Raw genomic sequence first — 13408 nt, forward strand, 5'->3', positions numbered from 1 at the left:
TTGGGATCTACTTTGCTGTTTCTTCCTTTCTACAATGAGACTGGCAATGAGATCTATCACTTCATGGGTTTGTGAAGTGGATGAAACAAAGCTATGTGCTTGATGCATGATGCTCATGGTGACCGCAGCTCTTACCTGTGGCTATAGGGTTAGGAGCCTCGACAGTCGCGCACAATCTCAAGAAAAGTTTTGTTCTTTGCATCTCAAGAATTAGGGAGCCATAAATTCACTATTCACCCCACTGGTCTTTTAAATAACTGGAAGTAAAAAAAAATGGAGGGTGCTGGAGAGGCAGCTTAGCAGTTAAAGCACACTGGGCACTCTTCCAGGGGACCCAGGTTCAATTCCCAGCACTAACACAACTCACAGCTGTCTGTAACTCTAGTTCCTGGGAACCTGACACCCTCTTCTGGCTTCTACAGTCCTATAAGCAAGTGGTGCACACACATACATGCAGGTAAAACACCCTAACATCTAAAATAAAAATTAATATATTTAAAAAGGAAACAGTGGGTGGTGAGATGGCTTGGCAGGCAAAGTCACTTGTCCCCTGAGCCTGACAACCTGAGTTCTATCCCCTGGGAACCACATGGCAGGAGAGAATCTATTCTCCCAAGTTGTCTGACTTCCACACTTACCCCAAGGCTTACACATACCCATAATCACATACAGAAGGATTAAATGTAATAAAAACTTTACATAAATGAAGACCAATTGGGAACAGGATTACAGATTTTAATTTTGGAACCACTTTTGGGTCTGCTTAGTCCAGGCCTTGGCCATGGTCTCCTGCTGTTCCCTACACTCTAGTCTGGGCTCTCTGGGACAAGCTCTCCAGCACTGCCCTGCTGGCCAGAAGGGGAAAGGCACTTGGGCTGGCTGCCTGGTTAGGACCTAGGGGTGGCAGTGGTGGCCCCAGGCATGCTGTTGTCACCAGCTGGACACTCAGTGTGGAAATGGGGAAGTACAGGAATGGTCACCTGCTACAGGGAGGGGGACGGTGGCCAGAGGGCGACAGAAAAGATCCTATCAGTGCGTCCTTTCACTGTGGGAAGGAATCGAGCAGGGTCCAGAGCCACCAGTGTCCTCCACAATTAGGCTAAAGGCAAAGCCAGAGGTGGCTTCTGATGTCGGAACTGTGAAGTGTGGAAGAAAACCATCAGAGATGAAGGACAGACAGGCACGTCTGTCCCCAGCACCGAAGCATGAATGAATTCAGAGACCAGTGACTTGATTTCCATCCAGTGCTTTATTAAAGATAAATACTCTCAGAGAAGTAACCCATCCCCAGGCCAACAGACAGTGCATGTACATATGTGTGTATATGAGTATTTGTGAGGTCCCTGATCTGTGCTCTGAGGCATGGTCAGCTAGGCAAGGCCTGGGCCAACCGGTAAGGCAGATGAGGGTCCCTGTCCTGGGGACTCATTGCTCCTGGGTGCCCCAGGAGATGTAGTCTGGCCGCATGGTGCTCGTCAATCAGCTGCTGCACAATCTCCCTAGATGTGTCCATCTCGTCAAAATTGTCCTTGAAGATGTCCTCCTTACGGAACTGCTCCATGAAGGCCTCCCTTTTCCGCAGCTTGTCAAACTGGTGGCAGGTCCGTTCAAAGAGCTTAGGGTATGAAGACAGCAGAGGTCACAGGAAATCAAGGGACAGTACGGCCCTAGAGCCAGGGAACCAAGACTGGGTTATCCCCTCAAACAGATGCCAGAGCAGGGGAGGCAGGGATGCAAACAGGCAAAGCACGGGCAGTTTATACAGCTGGGGAGGAGGAGAGAGCTTCAGAATGGAATCCAGTTCAGGATACTAACTAGGGACAGACTGGGAAGGCTGATGACAGTACACAGTGGAACAGAGTGGCCAGGAGCCAGGGATGTGGCTCCCAGGTGGCAGCCTTGCCTACCATTCCTGAAGCCCTGGGTTTGCTCCTTGCTAACACACAGACAACAGGAGACTGCTCACCGAGGAGATACTGGTGTGGTTAGCCATCATGAGCCCGCTGACCCGGTGGGCTGATGGCAGGTAGGGGGACTTCCTTGACAGGGCCACCTGGATGCTGGCTGGGCCCCAGGGGATGAAGTTGGCCAACTTCCTTTCCCGGATCCTCTGCAGACTCTTGTGGACCTAGGGTGGGCAGAGAGGTGGTGACTGCTTCTCCACGCTGTGGACCAGAGGGTGGGGTGATGGGGCGTCCCTTACCTGGGTGGGGTCCACTTCTCCCTGGATGATGTTGAGGATGGCGATGTAGCAGTGGTTGATCTGATGACCTGGGCTAGTGGACACTATCACATCCGTGGCTTCTTACCTCATGACGTCCAAGATCTTTGTCTTCCTTTTTTCAGGACCAAGAATTCCACCCTTTGTCCCTGCTGCCATCCTGAAACCCACCTTCCCAGCCAGAATCTTTCTCAACCCACAACTGCTGCTTTGTGAATGATTTACATAAAGTTTGCACAACCACCTTCTCCGCAGTCCGTTTCCCAGCATATCCATTTGTCTCTTATTTACTGCCAGTCTAGTCTGGACAGAGTCCCAGATTTACTTGAGCCTTGCCTTATCCCAAGCTAGGATTACCAAGGAACTCCGGAACTGACACTGTGAGAAACCCCTGCCCCAGTTGTTGCCAGCTCCTCCTCCGTGCTCAGACAGGTAGATGTTCTCTGGGTTGTAGAGCTTGGCATAGGAGGAGTTGAGGATGGAATGGATCACCCGGGGCTCCAGGTCCAGCAGCACAGCCCGGGGGATGTAATGCTCATCATCTGCCTGCCAAAGGGAAGCCAGGATGGGCCCGTGAGCCTGGCTGGGTCAAGCCCTGCATCCTCCCAACTCTGGCTCCTGCAGGCCCTCCCTTCTTAAGACAGCCATTCTGGTCCCATCCTGCCCAGTGAGTTCCCCAGCACCAGCTCGCTGCACTTCCTTTCAGGTCCCTAGGGTCCTGGTCCAGTCATGGTGGGGAGGCACCTGGTAGAAAAAGACGTCTTTGCGATCAGTGCCTTCAGTGGCGAACTCCTCCACGATGCCCTCGGGGCTGATGCCATGCTCAGCACACAGCTGTTTCCAAAACTCCAACCCAACTGGGGGAGGGGAAAGAAGCCCAAGTCTGCTGGAGCCTTAAGGCCGAAAAAGCCCAGGCTCAGAGGCTATTACATTCAGGAAGGCGACCCAAGACGCCTGGAAGTTGTCACAGCCCAGGACTGAGGAGGCAGCTCTTGCCTGGATCATCGGGCGCAATAAGGTAAGAAAGGTGGTCGTGGGAAGGACAAAAGGGATTGATGGGTACCAGGCACTTGAATGCGGGCCAAGGGATGGAACCAGAGACTAGCGGGGCTCGGTGGTCGCTTGCTCACTCTGGTTGCCGCACTGGCCAAGCTGCAGGGTGATGATCTCCCGGGGCATCGCCGGTCAGACGTGAGCTCGTCTGCCCCAGGCCGGCGGGAGTCACGGCCCAGCCTAGGAACGCCTGGCAGCCGGGCGCGCAGGACATGGGCAGCGCGCTGTCTGCCGGTGTTTTGACGCGGACGCTGCGTCTGCACGTGTGCAGCGTGGGCCTCTCCACAGCCGGCGGGCGGCAGAGCCCATCCTGGGCATCATTTTCTCTCATCACGGGCACAGCTGGAATTCAGCACAGGCGCAGAATGAGGCCACGCCCCCTCACGTCAGGACGTGCACTTGCGCAGCGAGACCTTGGCGAGGGGAGGAGACCCACTTGGATGTGGGGGAGGGGAGGAAGGAGCCGCCGAGTTGGTGCACCAAGTGCAGAAGTCACCAGCCTACTACACCTGCTGGATGTGCTAGATTATGAGGCTAGATTTAAACCAACATTTTCTTTTTTTTTCTTTTCTTTTTTTTTCTTTTTTTTTTTTGATTTTTCGAGACAGGGTTTTTCCGTAGCTTTTTGGTTCCTGTCCTGGAACTAGCTCTTGTAGACCAGGCTGGCCTCGAACTCAGAGATCCGCCTGCCTCTGCCTCCCAAGTGCTGGGATTAAAGGCGTTCGCCATCACTGACCGGCAAACCAACATTTTCTTAAGTGTTGGGGAATTGAACCCATGTTCCTGTGCATACTAAGCACCTGCTATACTACTTAGCTACACTCCGATCCCGAGACACATTTTTTTTCAATTTATATTCTATTTTTACACTATACAAAATTTACCATCTAGGGCAGGTGTGGTGGCTTGTGCCTTAAAAATCCCAGAACTTGGGGACTGGAGAGATGGCTCCGAGGGTAAGAGCACTGACTGCTCTTCCAGAGGTCCTGAGTTCAATTCCCAGCAACCACATGGTGGCTCACAATCATCTATAATGAGATCTGGTGTCTTCTGGCCTGAAGGCATATGTGCAGACAGAACACTATACATAATAAATAACTCTTTAAAAAGAAAAAAAAATCCCAGAACTTGGAAGACAAAGCAGATAGATCATTGTGAGTTCTCATACAGTCTATTTAGTGAGTTTCAGGCCAGCTGAGGCTACATAATGAGACCCTGTGTAATTAGATAAGATAAATTAAAAGCCCTTGCTGCCAAGTCGACCACTGAGTTTGATCCCAGACACTCAAGTTAGAAGCAGAGATACAAGAGCCGACACATGTATTGTCCTTTACCTTTCTTTATGTATGCTCTTTCAGCGTGCGAACCAAAATAAATAAACCCACAAACTAATAAATGAGTAAATAAGTAAGTGTAATGTCAAAGTCAGTACATGTGGTGGCACACACTTCTCAACCCAGCACTCGGGAGACAGAAGCAAGCCAGTCTAGTCAAGGACGCCTTTAGTCCCAGCCCCTGGGAGGCAGAAGCGGGCAGATCTCTGTGAGCTTGCAGCCACCCTACTCTATACACCAAGTTCCAGGACAGCCAAAACTGGTACACAGAGGAACCCTTCCTCCAAAATCCAAAATAATAAATAAATAAACAAACAAAGAAATCAATATCCAAAGTTCACCATTTTAACCTTTAACTTGTTCCTATTTTAACCTTTTGACAGTGTACTGTTCTGTGGCATGAAAGTCTATCATGTTTTTAATGATCATGACCTTATTCAGAACTTTTTGTTTTGATTTTTTTGGGGGTGGGGGGGGTGGAGGCAAAAGGTTTCATGTGGCCCAGGCTGACCTCAGCCTCACTCTGTAACCCATAATAACCTTGAACTCTTGATCCTCGTGCTGATCTTTCTCTAGTCCTAGCATTGCAGGCCTGTGCCGCCCAGTAAGAACTTTCCATCTTCCCAGACTGGAACTCTGTACCCTCGGATGGTCTGCGCCCGTGACAGTGGTTATCCTCTCTGTCTTAGGACTTTGCCTCTGTGGACCTAAGTGGCGGCATGCAGCATTTTTTCTTTTGTTCCTGTCCATTTATTTCGGGTAGCACAATCCTTTAGGATTCCTCCACTGGTACCCATGTCAGGATGGCTTTCCCTTGTAAAGTTGAATATAAGCTGGGTAGTGGTAGTGCATGCCTTTAATCCCAGCATGCAAGAGGAAGAAGCAGGCAGAGCTCTGAGTTCAAGGACAGCCTGGTGTGTGGTGTGAGTTCCAGGATGGCCAAGGCTACACAGAGAAACCTTATCTCTGAAAACAAAAACAAACAAAAAGATTGAATTATACTTTTTATTATATATATATATATGTATTACTTGTTTTTGATCCATTCTTCTCTCAGTGGCTTCCCTCTCCCTCTTCCTTTTCTTCTTGTGACATTGGGAACAGAATCTAGGACTTTGTTCTCACATGAGGCTAGTGCCTTCCCTCAGACTAAAATTATAGCTCTCCTTTTACTTAAAAACAAAAACCATTGCAATTGGGGAGATGGCTCAGGAGTTAGGGGATTTGGTTTGATTCCCAGCACCTGTGTGATTGTGATAAAACATTTCCTGGGGAGACACAACAACACATCTACTCACTCCAGACGGGGAGCCCATAGCACAGATAGCACCAATGGCCAAGTTGGTGAACCAATGAGTCTTATTGGGGTTACTGACAGGAATAGGGGTAAGGGGTGCCTTACAGGAGCAGAAATGATTCAATGACAGCCGCATCACCAAAGCCCACCGCAGCATGACTGGCAGCTCACACCGCGCAGGTAGCTCATCAGGTTGGAAAGGGTCCTTTCCCGCTGACTCAGGGGGTCTGAGCCTCTTCCTGGCATCTTGCCTGGCTTCTACTTGTTCCAGGGAGCTGATCTAGTCTGACAATCCTTTTCTGTAGCTCTGCAGTCATCTGTCTCTCTCTCTTTAGATGTCTATGCAGAAGTAGGATTGTTCAATCAGAAAATGATTTTATCTTCTGGAGGAGCGATCATATTTTCTACAGCATCTGCCAAATTTTACATTCCTACAGGAAAATAATGCCCCACTTCTACCCCACTGCCAACACACATAACTTTCTCTGTTTTTTGAGACAAACCATCCCAGACAAAGTAATATCTCACTGTGGCTGATCTTTTGTTTCCACTGCTACGCTTGTTTATTTTGTTTAGAGGTAGGAGCTGATGGAACCCAAGTTGGTCTTGAAATCCTGGCCTTTTTCGTTAATAAGATTTATTTTTATTTTATGGGCAGGTCTTTTGCCTGCGTGCATGTCTGTGTGGGGGATCTCCTTGGAACCAGAATTGCAGACATTTGTGTGAAGCTAGAAGTAGTCTCTATCCCGCCGGTCCCAGGGGACTGGTTTTTCTCCACCTGCTTGCTCCGGAAGCCACTGATGAAATAGCTACTCTGAGGCTTATGATCAGTTACAATTGTTTGCCCAGTGTCTTAAGCTTTGTACGAACAAGCTCTATCAAATTATCCCATTTATATTAATCTGTATATTGCCACAAGGCTATGGCTTGCCACTGTGGCATGTTACTCCTTCGGTGGCTACTGTTTTTTTTTTTGGTTTTTTTTTTTTTGTTTGTTTGTTTTTGATTTTCGAGACAGGGTTTCTCCGTAGCTTTTGGTTCCTGTCCTGGAACTCACTCTGTAGACCAGGCTGGCCTTGAACTCACAGAGATCCACCTGCCTCTCTCGAGTGCTGGGATTAAAGGCGCGCGTTCAGTGGCTACTGTTTTGAGTGGCCATGTGGGTGCTGGGAACTGAAGCCGGGACCTCTGGAACAGTGTTAACTGCTGTCTCTCCTGCCCCAAACTCCTGATGTGACTGCCCCCACTTTCTGAGAGCCAATTTCAGTGGAACTACACTTGGCTCTTATTTATTTATTTTGAGATGGAGTCTCACTATGTAGCCCTGCTTAGCTTGGCATTCACAGAGCTTCCTCTGCCTTTGCTTCCCGAGTGCTGGATTAAAAGTGTGTAGTACTGCCGGGCGATGGTGGCACACGCCTTTAATCCCAGCACTCGGGAGGCAGAGGCAGGCAGATCTCTATGAGTTCGAGACCAGCCTGGTCTACACAGCTAGTTCCAGGACAGGCTCCAAAGCCACAGAGAAACCCTGTCTCGAAAAACCAAAAAAAAAAAAAAAAAAAAAAAAAGTGTGTAGTACTGTGTCCAACTCCTCTTTCATTTAAATTACAGAACATTTCAAACATTTTTAAATTTTTTGAACTTGAAATCTTATACCAAAGAATCAGACTATAAAAGCAGATAAAAGTAACCCACTTTTTTCTTTCTCCCTACAGTAGAACTGTGATTTCGTCATGTTTCTGTATGTAAATTTACTTTTTCTTTCTCTCATGCACACGCATATATAGTATATACATATATACCATATGTACTATTATTTTTTATTTTAAAAGTTTTATTATTTATATTGTGGGGAGAGGGTTTGTTGAGGCTAGAATCCAAGGCTTTGCAGGCATTCAGCAACCATGCTCCCTGCCAGCCACATTCCTGGCACCATATACTATCTACTTGATTAAATTTTATGTGTATGAGTGTTTTGCCCAATGTATATTTATGTACCATGTGCGTGCCTGGGGTTCACAGATATCAGAAGAGAGGGTCAGATGCCCAGAATGGAGTTAGATGGTTCTGAGCCACCATGTGGGTGCTGGGATTTGAATTCAGGTTCTCAGCAAGAAGAACAAGTACTCTTAACCACTGAACCATCTCCCCAGCCCCTATTATTATTATTATTATGTGTGTATGTATATCATGTGTGTGCACACATGTAGCGCGCCACAGCGCTCTGCGCGCCACGGCGTTGTCATCTGTCATGTTCTCAGGGTCTGGCACTAAGCCCATTGCCGCCATTTGCTAGTTGTCCCTAGTGGTAAACAACTTCTGAGCACGCTCGCCACTGGCCCAAGAGTGGTTTGAATTCCACCTATCAATTACTCACACGTCTTGCTCACGCTATCGCATCAGTGTGGGCTGAGCCAATCAAGCAATGACACATCATAGGCGGACCAGGCGCTGTATATATTCCCCCGCGCGTGCGGTCGGGCTCGGGGTCTTTTCGCCTCCATCTTATCTTCAGTCTTCTGCGCTCCAATAAAGTACGTTCCAAGAAGAATCCTGTTGTGGCCGTCTTCTCTGCTGGCGGAGTTGCGCGCCACACACACAGGCAGTCAAGTACCATGGAATACCTGTGAAGGTCAGAGAACAACTCACAGGAGTTGGCTCTCTCCTTCTACCATGTGGGTTCCAGGCATCAAAGCCATGTTTCTGGCTTGCACGGCAAGTATGTTTGCCCACTGTGCCATCTAATCGGCCCATTTCTTTGTTTTTGTGGTGCTGGCTGTGGAATCCAAGGCTCACAGATGTTAAGGAAGGCCTCTGCCACTGAACCGGATTCCCACTGTGTAGCTCTTTTCAGCTGCAGTTTAGCATTCCAGGGGATGAATAGAGCAAGGGTATTTATTCTTCCTTCTGGAGCAGGCTCAGCTTTTATTGCCTCCTCTGCAGGGAGGGGCCTAGTGGCTCCAGTCCGTTTTAGTGACTTCCTCAAGTTATTTTGACTTGTTGACCATCCTGCTGAAGGAGCTTCCTGCAGGGTGGAATGTTTCAGTCTGAGAGGAAGCTGTTACACAAATCTTTCTCACTTTGTCCTAGACTGTGGCACCAACCTATGCTCTTCTTGCTTTGCTGGATTTGCATCTGCACCTGGTATCAGATGGTAACTTTTGTCAGTCCCATGGATGCTGATGTGATTTATTGTTTCTACTTATCACAGTGAACTCTGTTGAACTCTCCTACCCAGCTTTCTTTCCTTCTCCTCCCTTCCTCTTTGGAAGAAAATGAGTTCAGGGGCAGGCAGCCCAGCACTGACAAGATTGCTACCACCTGCCAGTTCCACTTTTGTTACCACCTGGGTTTTTTGTTTGTTTTGTTTTTCGAGACAGGGTTTCTCTGTAGCTTTGGAGCCTGTCCTGGAACTAGACCTGGCTGGCCTTGAACTCACAGAGATCCGCCTGCCTCTGCATCCCAAGTGCTGGGATTAAAGGCATGTGCCACCAACACCTGGCTTTCTATCTGGGGTTTTTTCCTCTCTGAATTGCCTGCTCTTTGGATTGTCTCCTTCAGACATTTGAAGATTTTCTACAGCCAGGCATGGCAGTACACACTTGATATCACAGCACTCGGGTTAGTTGAAGAAGAAAGACTGTTTAGAGTATGCCAGGCCAGGCTGCAAATCAAGACCTTGTCTTATAAAAACAAAACAAAAAAACAACCCGGCAGTGGTGGCACATGCCTTCAATTCTAGCACCCGGGAGGCAGAGCTGTAAGTTTGAGGTCAGCCTGGTCTACAAGGAGAGTTCTAGGACAGCTAAGGCTACAAGGAGAAACCCAGTTTTGATTATTCTTATTTCAGGCTATGACTTAAGTTTTTACACCTAGAAAAGATTTGGATGGGCTGGTGAGATGGCCCAGTGGGAAAAGCAATTGTCCCGTAGCCTGCTTTTGTTCTCCCCTCCCACCCTCGGAGCAAGCGGGAACAATGACCCCAGCCCCAGCTTGCCGTTTTCATCCTCCTGCAGATCCCACCCATCTTTCCTTTATGTGTCGTACGACCTGTCAGTCCCACAGCCCCACAGCCACCCTGTCCTTTCTTCCAGCTGCTCTGGGATACTTCGACTTGGTCCCTGTGGGTCTCTGGTTCATCTGGAATTTATCTGGAGGCCTGCTGGGAGATAGGGGTCTATTGTTTCCATATGGATGTCCAATTGCCTTATTGAGGGGTCTGAGATGACTCTTCCAGTCGCTGGAACATTCGGCCTCCAAGTGCTCACTTGTCCTTGTCCGACCGTTCGCTGCAAGCAGGCTGGACCACAGGCTACGAGCCGAGCCGCAGGCTTCTGACTTCCTTTGGGTCTGGCTGTCCAGGTCTGGCTGCCTTTCTCTAGGAGGGAGACAATGAAAATTGCTAGGCAAAGTATCTCTACCACGTCATCATCAGACAAGGGTTTTTTTTTTTCCTTTCCTTTTAGAGAACTCAGCTGTTTTCCAGACCCTTTGCCTCATCTTCTGGACTTGGGTAGAAGGCTCTAAATCACTCCACAGCCCTCCCTGACCTGGCCTGTCTGCCTCCCTTCCCCATGCTAGGCGTCTTTCTCTTACAGGTTAGTTAGCAAACCCCCCCAAGAGGAACTGCCAGGGAGGGCCTGGCTACTGTCTTTTAAGTTCAAGGGTAGGGTAGGAAAGCCCAGGTTTGTATCTGTAGGGTGGGCAATCATCAAAGGCCAGGCCTTCTGGGAGTCTACCCAGGAGCCTGGACAAATGGGAGTGAACTCGCCTCCCCAGCCTGTGTGCCTCGTGGGGCTCAGTTTACTGCCTTTCAAATCAGCTGTAAGCAGTTGATGAACTCTTGGGAATAGAATAAAATTTCACCCTTTCTTGGATTAATAGCATTGCCTTCTTCTGCTCTGCCAGAAGTGGGGAGACTTTCTTCAAATCCCGGTTTTTAGGTAAGCAGGTGAGAACTTGCAGATTATACTCTGACATGGCGGAGGTGCCTTTCATCCTAGTCGTGTGGACATGAGTGGAGAACTGAGAAGCCTCTGTGTTGGCAGAACCGAGGGCAAACTCTCCCAGCCATGGCTTAAATGAGGTGGAGAATGGGCACTTAGCGCATGCCCGGTGCACAGCAAGCCTCTGAACACTGGCTGTTACTGACAGGCAAATCTCGGAGTTTGAGACCAGCTTGGTCTAAAGAGTGAGTTCTAGGGCAGCCAGGATTGTGCATAAAGACCCTGTCTGTAAAAACAAACAAAGACCAGGGTGAGGGCTGGAGAGATGGCTCAGTGGTTAAGAGCACTGACTGCTCTTTCAGAGGACCCAGGTTCAATTCCTAGTACCCACACGGCAGCTTACAATTGTCTGAAGTTACAGAGTTACAGTTGCAGGGGATCTGACACCTTCATACCAATGCACATAAAGTTAAATAAACCATAAAAATATTTAAAAAAAAAAAAAAGACCAGGTGAGCAGGCTGGGCAATGGCGCAGTGCTCCGAGGGACGACACTGACGTCTGACGAGTTGGGTTCTGTCCTTGGAACTCACAGGGTAAGCAGAGGCTTCTCTCCTAAGAGCCGTCCTCTGACCTCCTCCACGGCACAGGCGCAGCTTCCGTCGCTCACACACACACATTACTAACAACTGAATAGACAAAGAGACAGGGGTTGAGCCAGGCCTGGTGCTGAGCCCTGTGTTCGCTGTATTCGGGAGGTGACGGCACAAGGACAAATTCAAAGCTATCATCATCTGTCTAACAAGTCTGAGGACAGCCTGCCCCCTCCCAAAAGAGGAAGGGGTGACCTCTGTGTGTAGTAGATGGCTTACCTAGAATGCACAACAATGCCCTGGGTTCGATTCCTAGCACCGAATAAAAAGTGGGTGTGGTGGACACCTGTAAACCCAGCACTGAGGTACTGGACATGGAGATCAGAATCCACTGTTATTCTTGACTACACAGAAAGATTGCAGGCCATCCTGAGCTACATGAGAACCAGTGTTGAAAAATAAGAGTCAGGGACCAGTGAACGCACGTTCATCCTGCCCGTCTGCCTGCTGGGTGACAAAGCTTTTCTTGGGGAGAAGCAACCGCACATCTGCTCACCCAAGACAGGGTGCCTATGGCACACAACAGTAAGGGTGATGCCAAAGTCCAAGTTGGTGAACAATGAGTTTAATTGGGGTTAGTTATGAAGCAATTCTCAACCCGTGAGTCGCAAACCCTTTGGTGATTGAAGGATCCTTCACAGAGTCTCCTAAGACACCCACAAAACACAGATTATCTACATTATGACTAATATCAATAGCACAATTACAGATAGGAAGAAGCAATGAAAATAATTTGATGGCTGGGGTCACCATGGCATAGGAACTGTATTACAGGGTCGCAGTGTCAGGAAGGTTGAGAACCCCTGGATAACAGGAATATGGGTGAGGGGTTACTCAAAGACAGCCGCATCACCAGCCCAGCATGGGTGACAGCTCATACAGCTGGGGACCTGGAGCACACTGCTCAGCCTGCAGGCAGCCCACCTGCTTGGAGAAGGTCCTTTCCCTGTGCCTCAGTTGGGCTAAACCCCTTCTTCCAGGCAGCTCAGCTGGTTTCTGCCTCTTCAGGGCAGCTGCTCTTGCCTGAGAGTTTTCTTTTTGTTTCAACAGCTCTTCTGAGGGAACTCTCCTTTTCATTGTTTAATATGGGGGGGGCGTTGTCCTAGTGAACCTGGTCAGTTTCAGGAACTTCCTGAAGTTACTTTGAGTTGTTTACTTTTGAGTTTAAGGCCCTGCCCTGGAGGATGGAATGTTACAATTTGGGAGGACACAGTTACACAACACTGCCGGCCCACCCTCACTGAGACACAGCTGAAGAGCTCCCAGGCTCAGGATGGCTACTGAACCAAGTTCCAAGCAGAAAAAGGGGAGCAAAGAAAAGGAGGGTGGAGCATCCAGCTGTAGCCACCCTCTCATTTTTGTAACTTATTCGGTGCCTGGGGAGTCTGGTGCTTTCTGCATGAATTCTACTAAGTCACATTCCCCAGCTCTATTTTAATATTATGGTTATCAGTACTATGTAATAACAATAATGACAGTGATGATGATGACTACAAAGACAAGATCTTGCTGTCACCCAGGCTGGTTTCAAACTTGCAGTCCTCCTGCCTCAGCCTCCAGTGTGCTAGAATTATAGCTATGCAATGATGCCTTCCTTTAGCTCTACTTTTTTTTCTGGTTTTTCTTTTTCTTTTCTTTAAAAACACACCCTGTGGCATGTACACACGTCTTTAATTTTTTTATATGCATTGGTATGAGGATGTCAGGTCCCCTGGAACTGGAGTTACAGACTGTTTTTAGCTCCCTTGTGGATGCTGGGAATTGAACCTTGGTCCTCCAGAAGAGCAGCTGATGTTCTTAACCACTGAACCAGCTCTTCAGCTCCTGGTTTTTGGTTTTTCAAGACAGAGTTCCTCTGTATAGCTTTGAAGCCTGTCCTGGAACTCACTCTGTAGACCAGGCTG

General features: G+C 48.6%; 1 pseudogene; it reads right to left on the minus strand.

The window, feature by feature from the left end:
* Positions 1–1235: 1235 nt before the first annotated feature.
* LOC130877552 (tubulin gamma-1 chain-like) lies at positions 1236–3615 on the minus strand (annotated as a pseudogene).
* Between the last annotated feature and the right edge of the window lie 9793 nt (positions 3616–13408).

Source organism: Chionomys nivalis, chromosome 7 (assembly GCF_950005125.1).
Source record: "Chionomys nivalis chromosome 7, mChiNiv1.1, whole genome shotgun sequence".
In the NCBI taxonomy this organism is placed as follows: Eukaryota; Metazoa; Chordata; class Mammalia; order Rodentia; family Cricetidae; genus Chionomys; species Chionomys nivalis.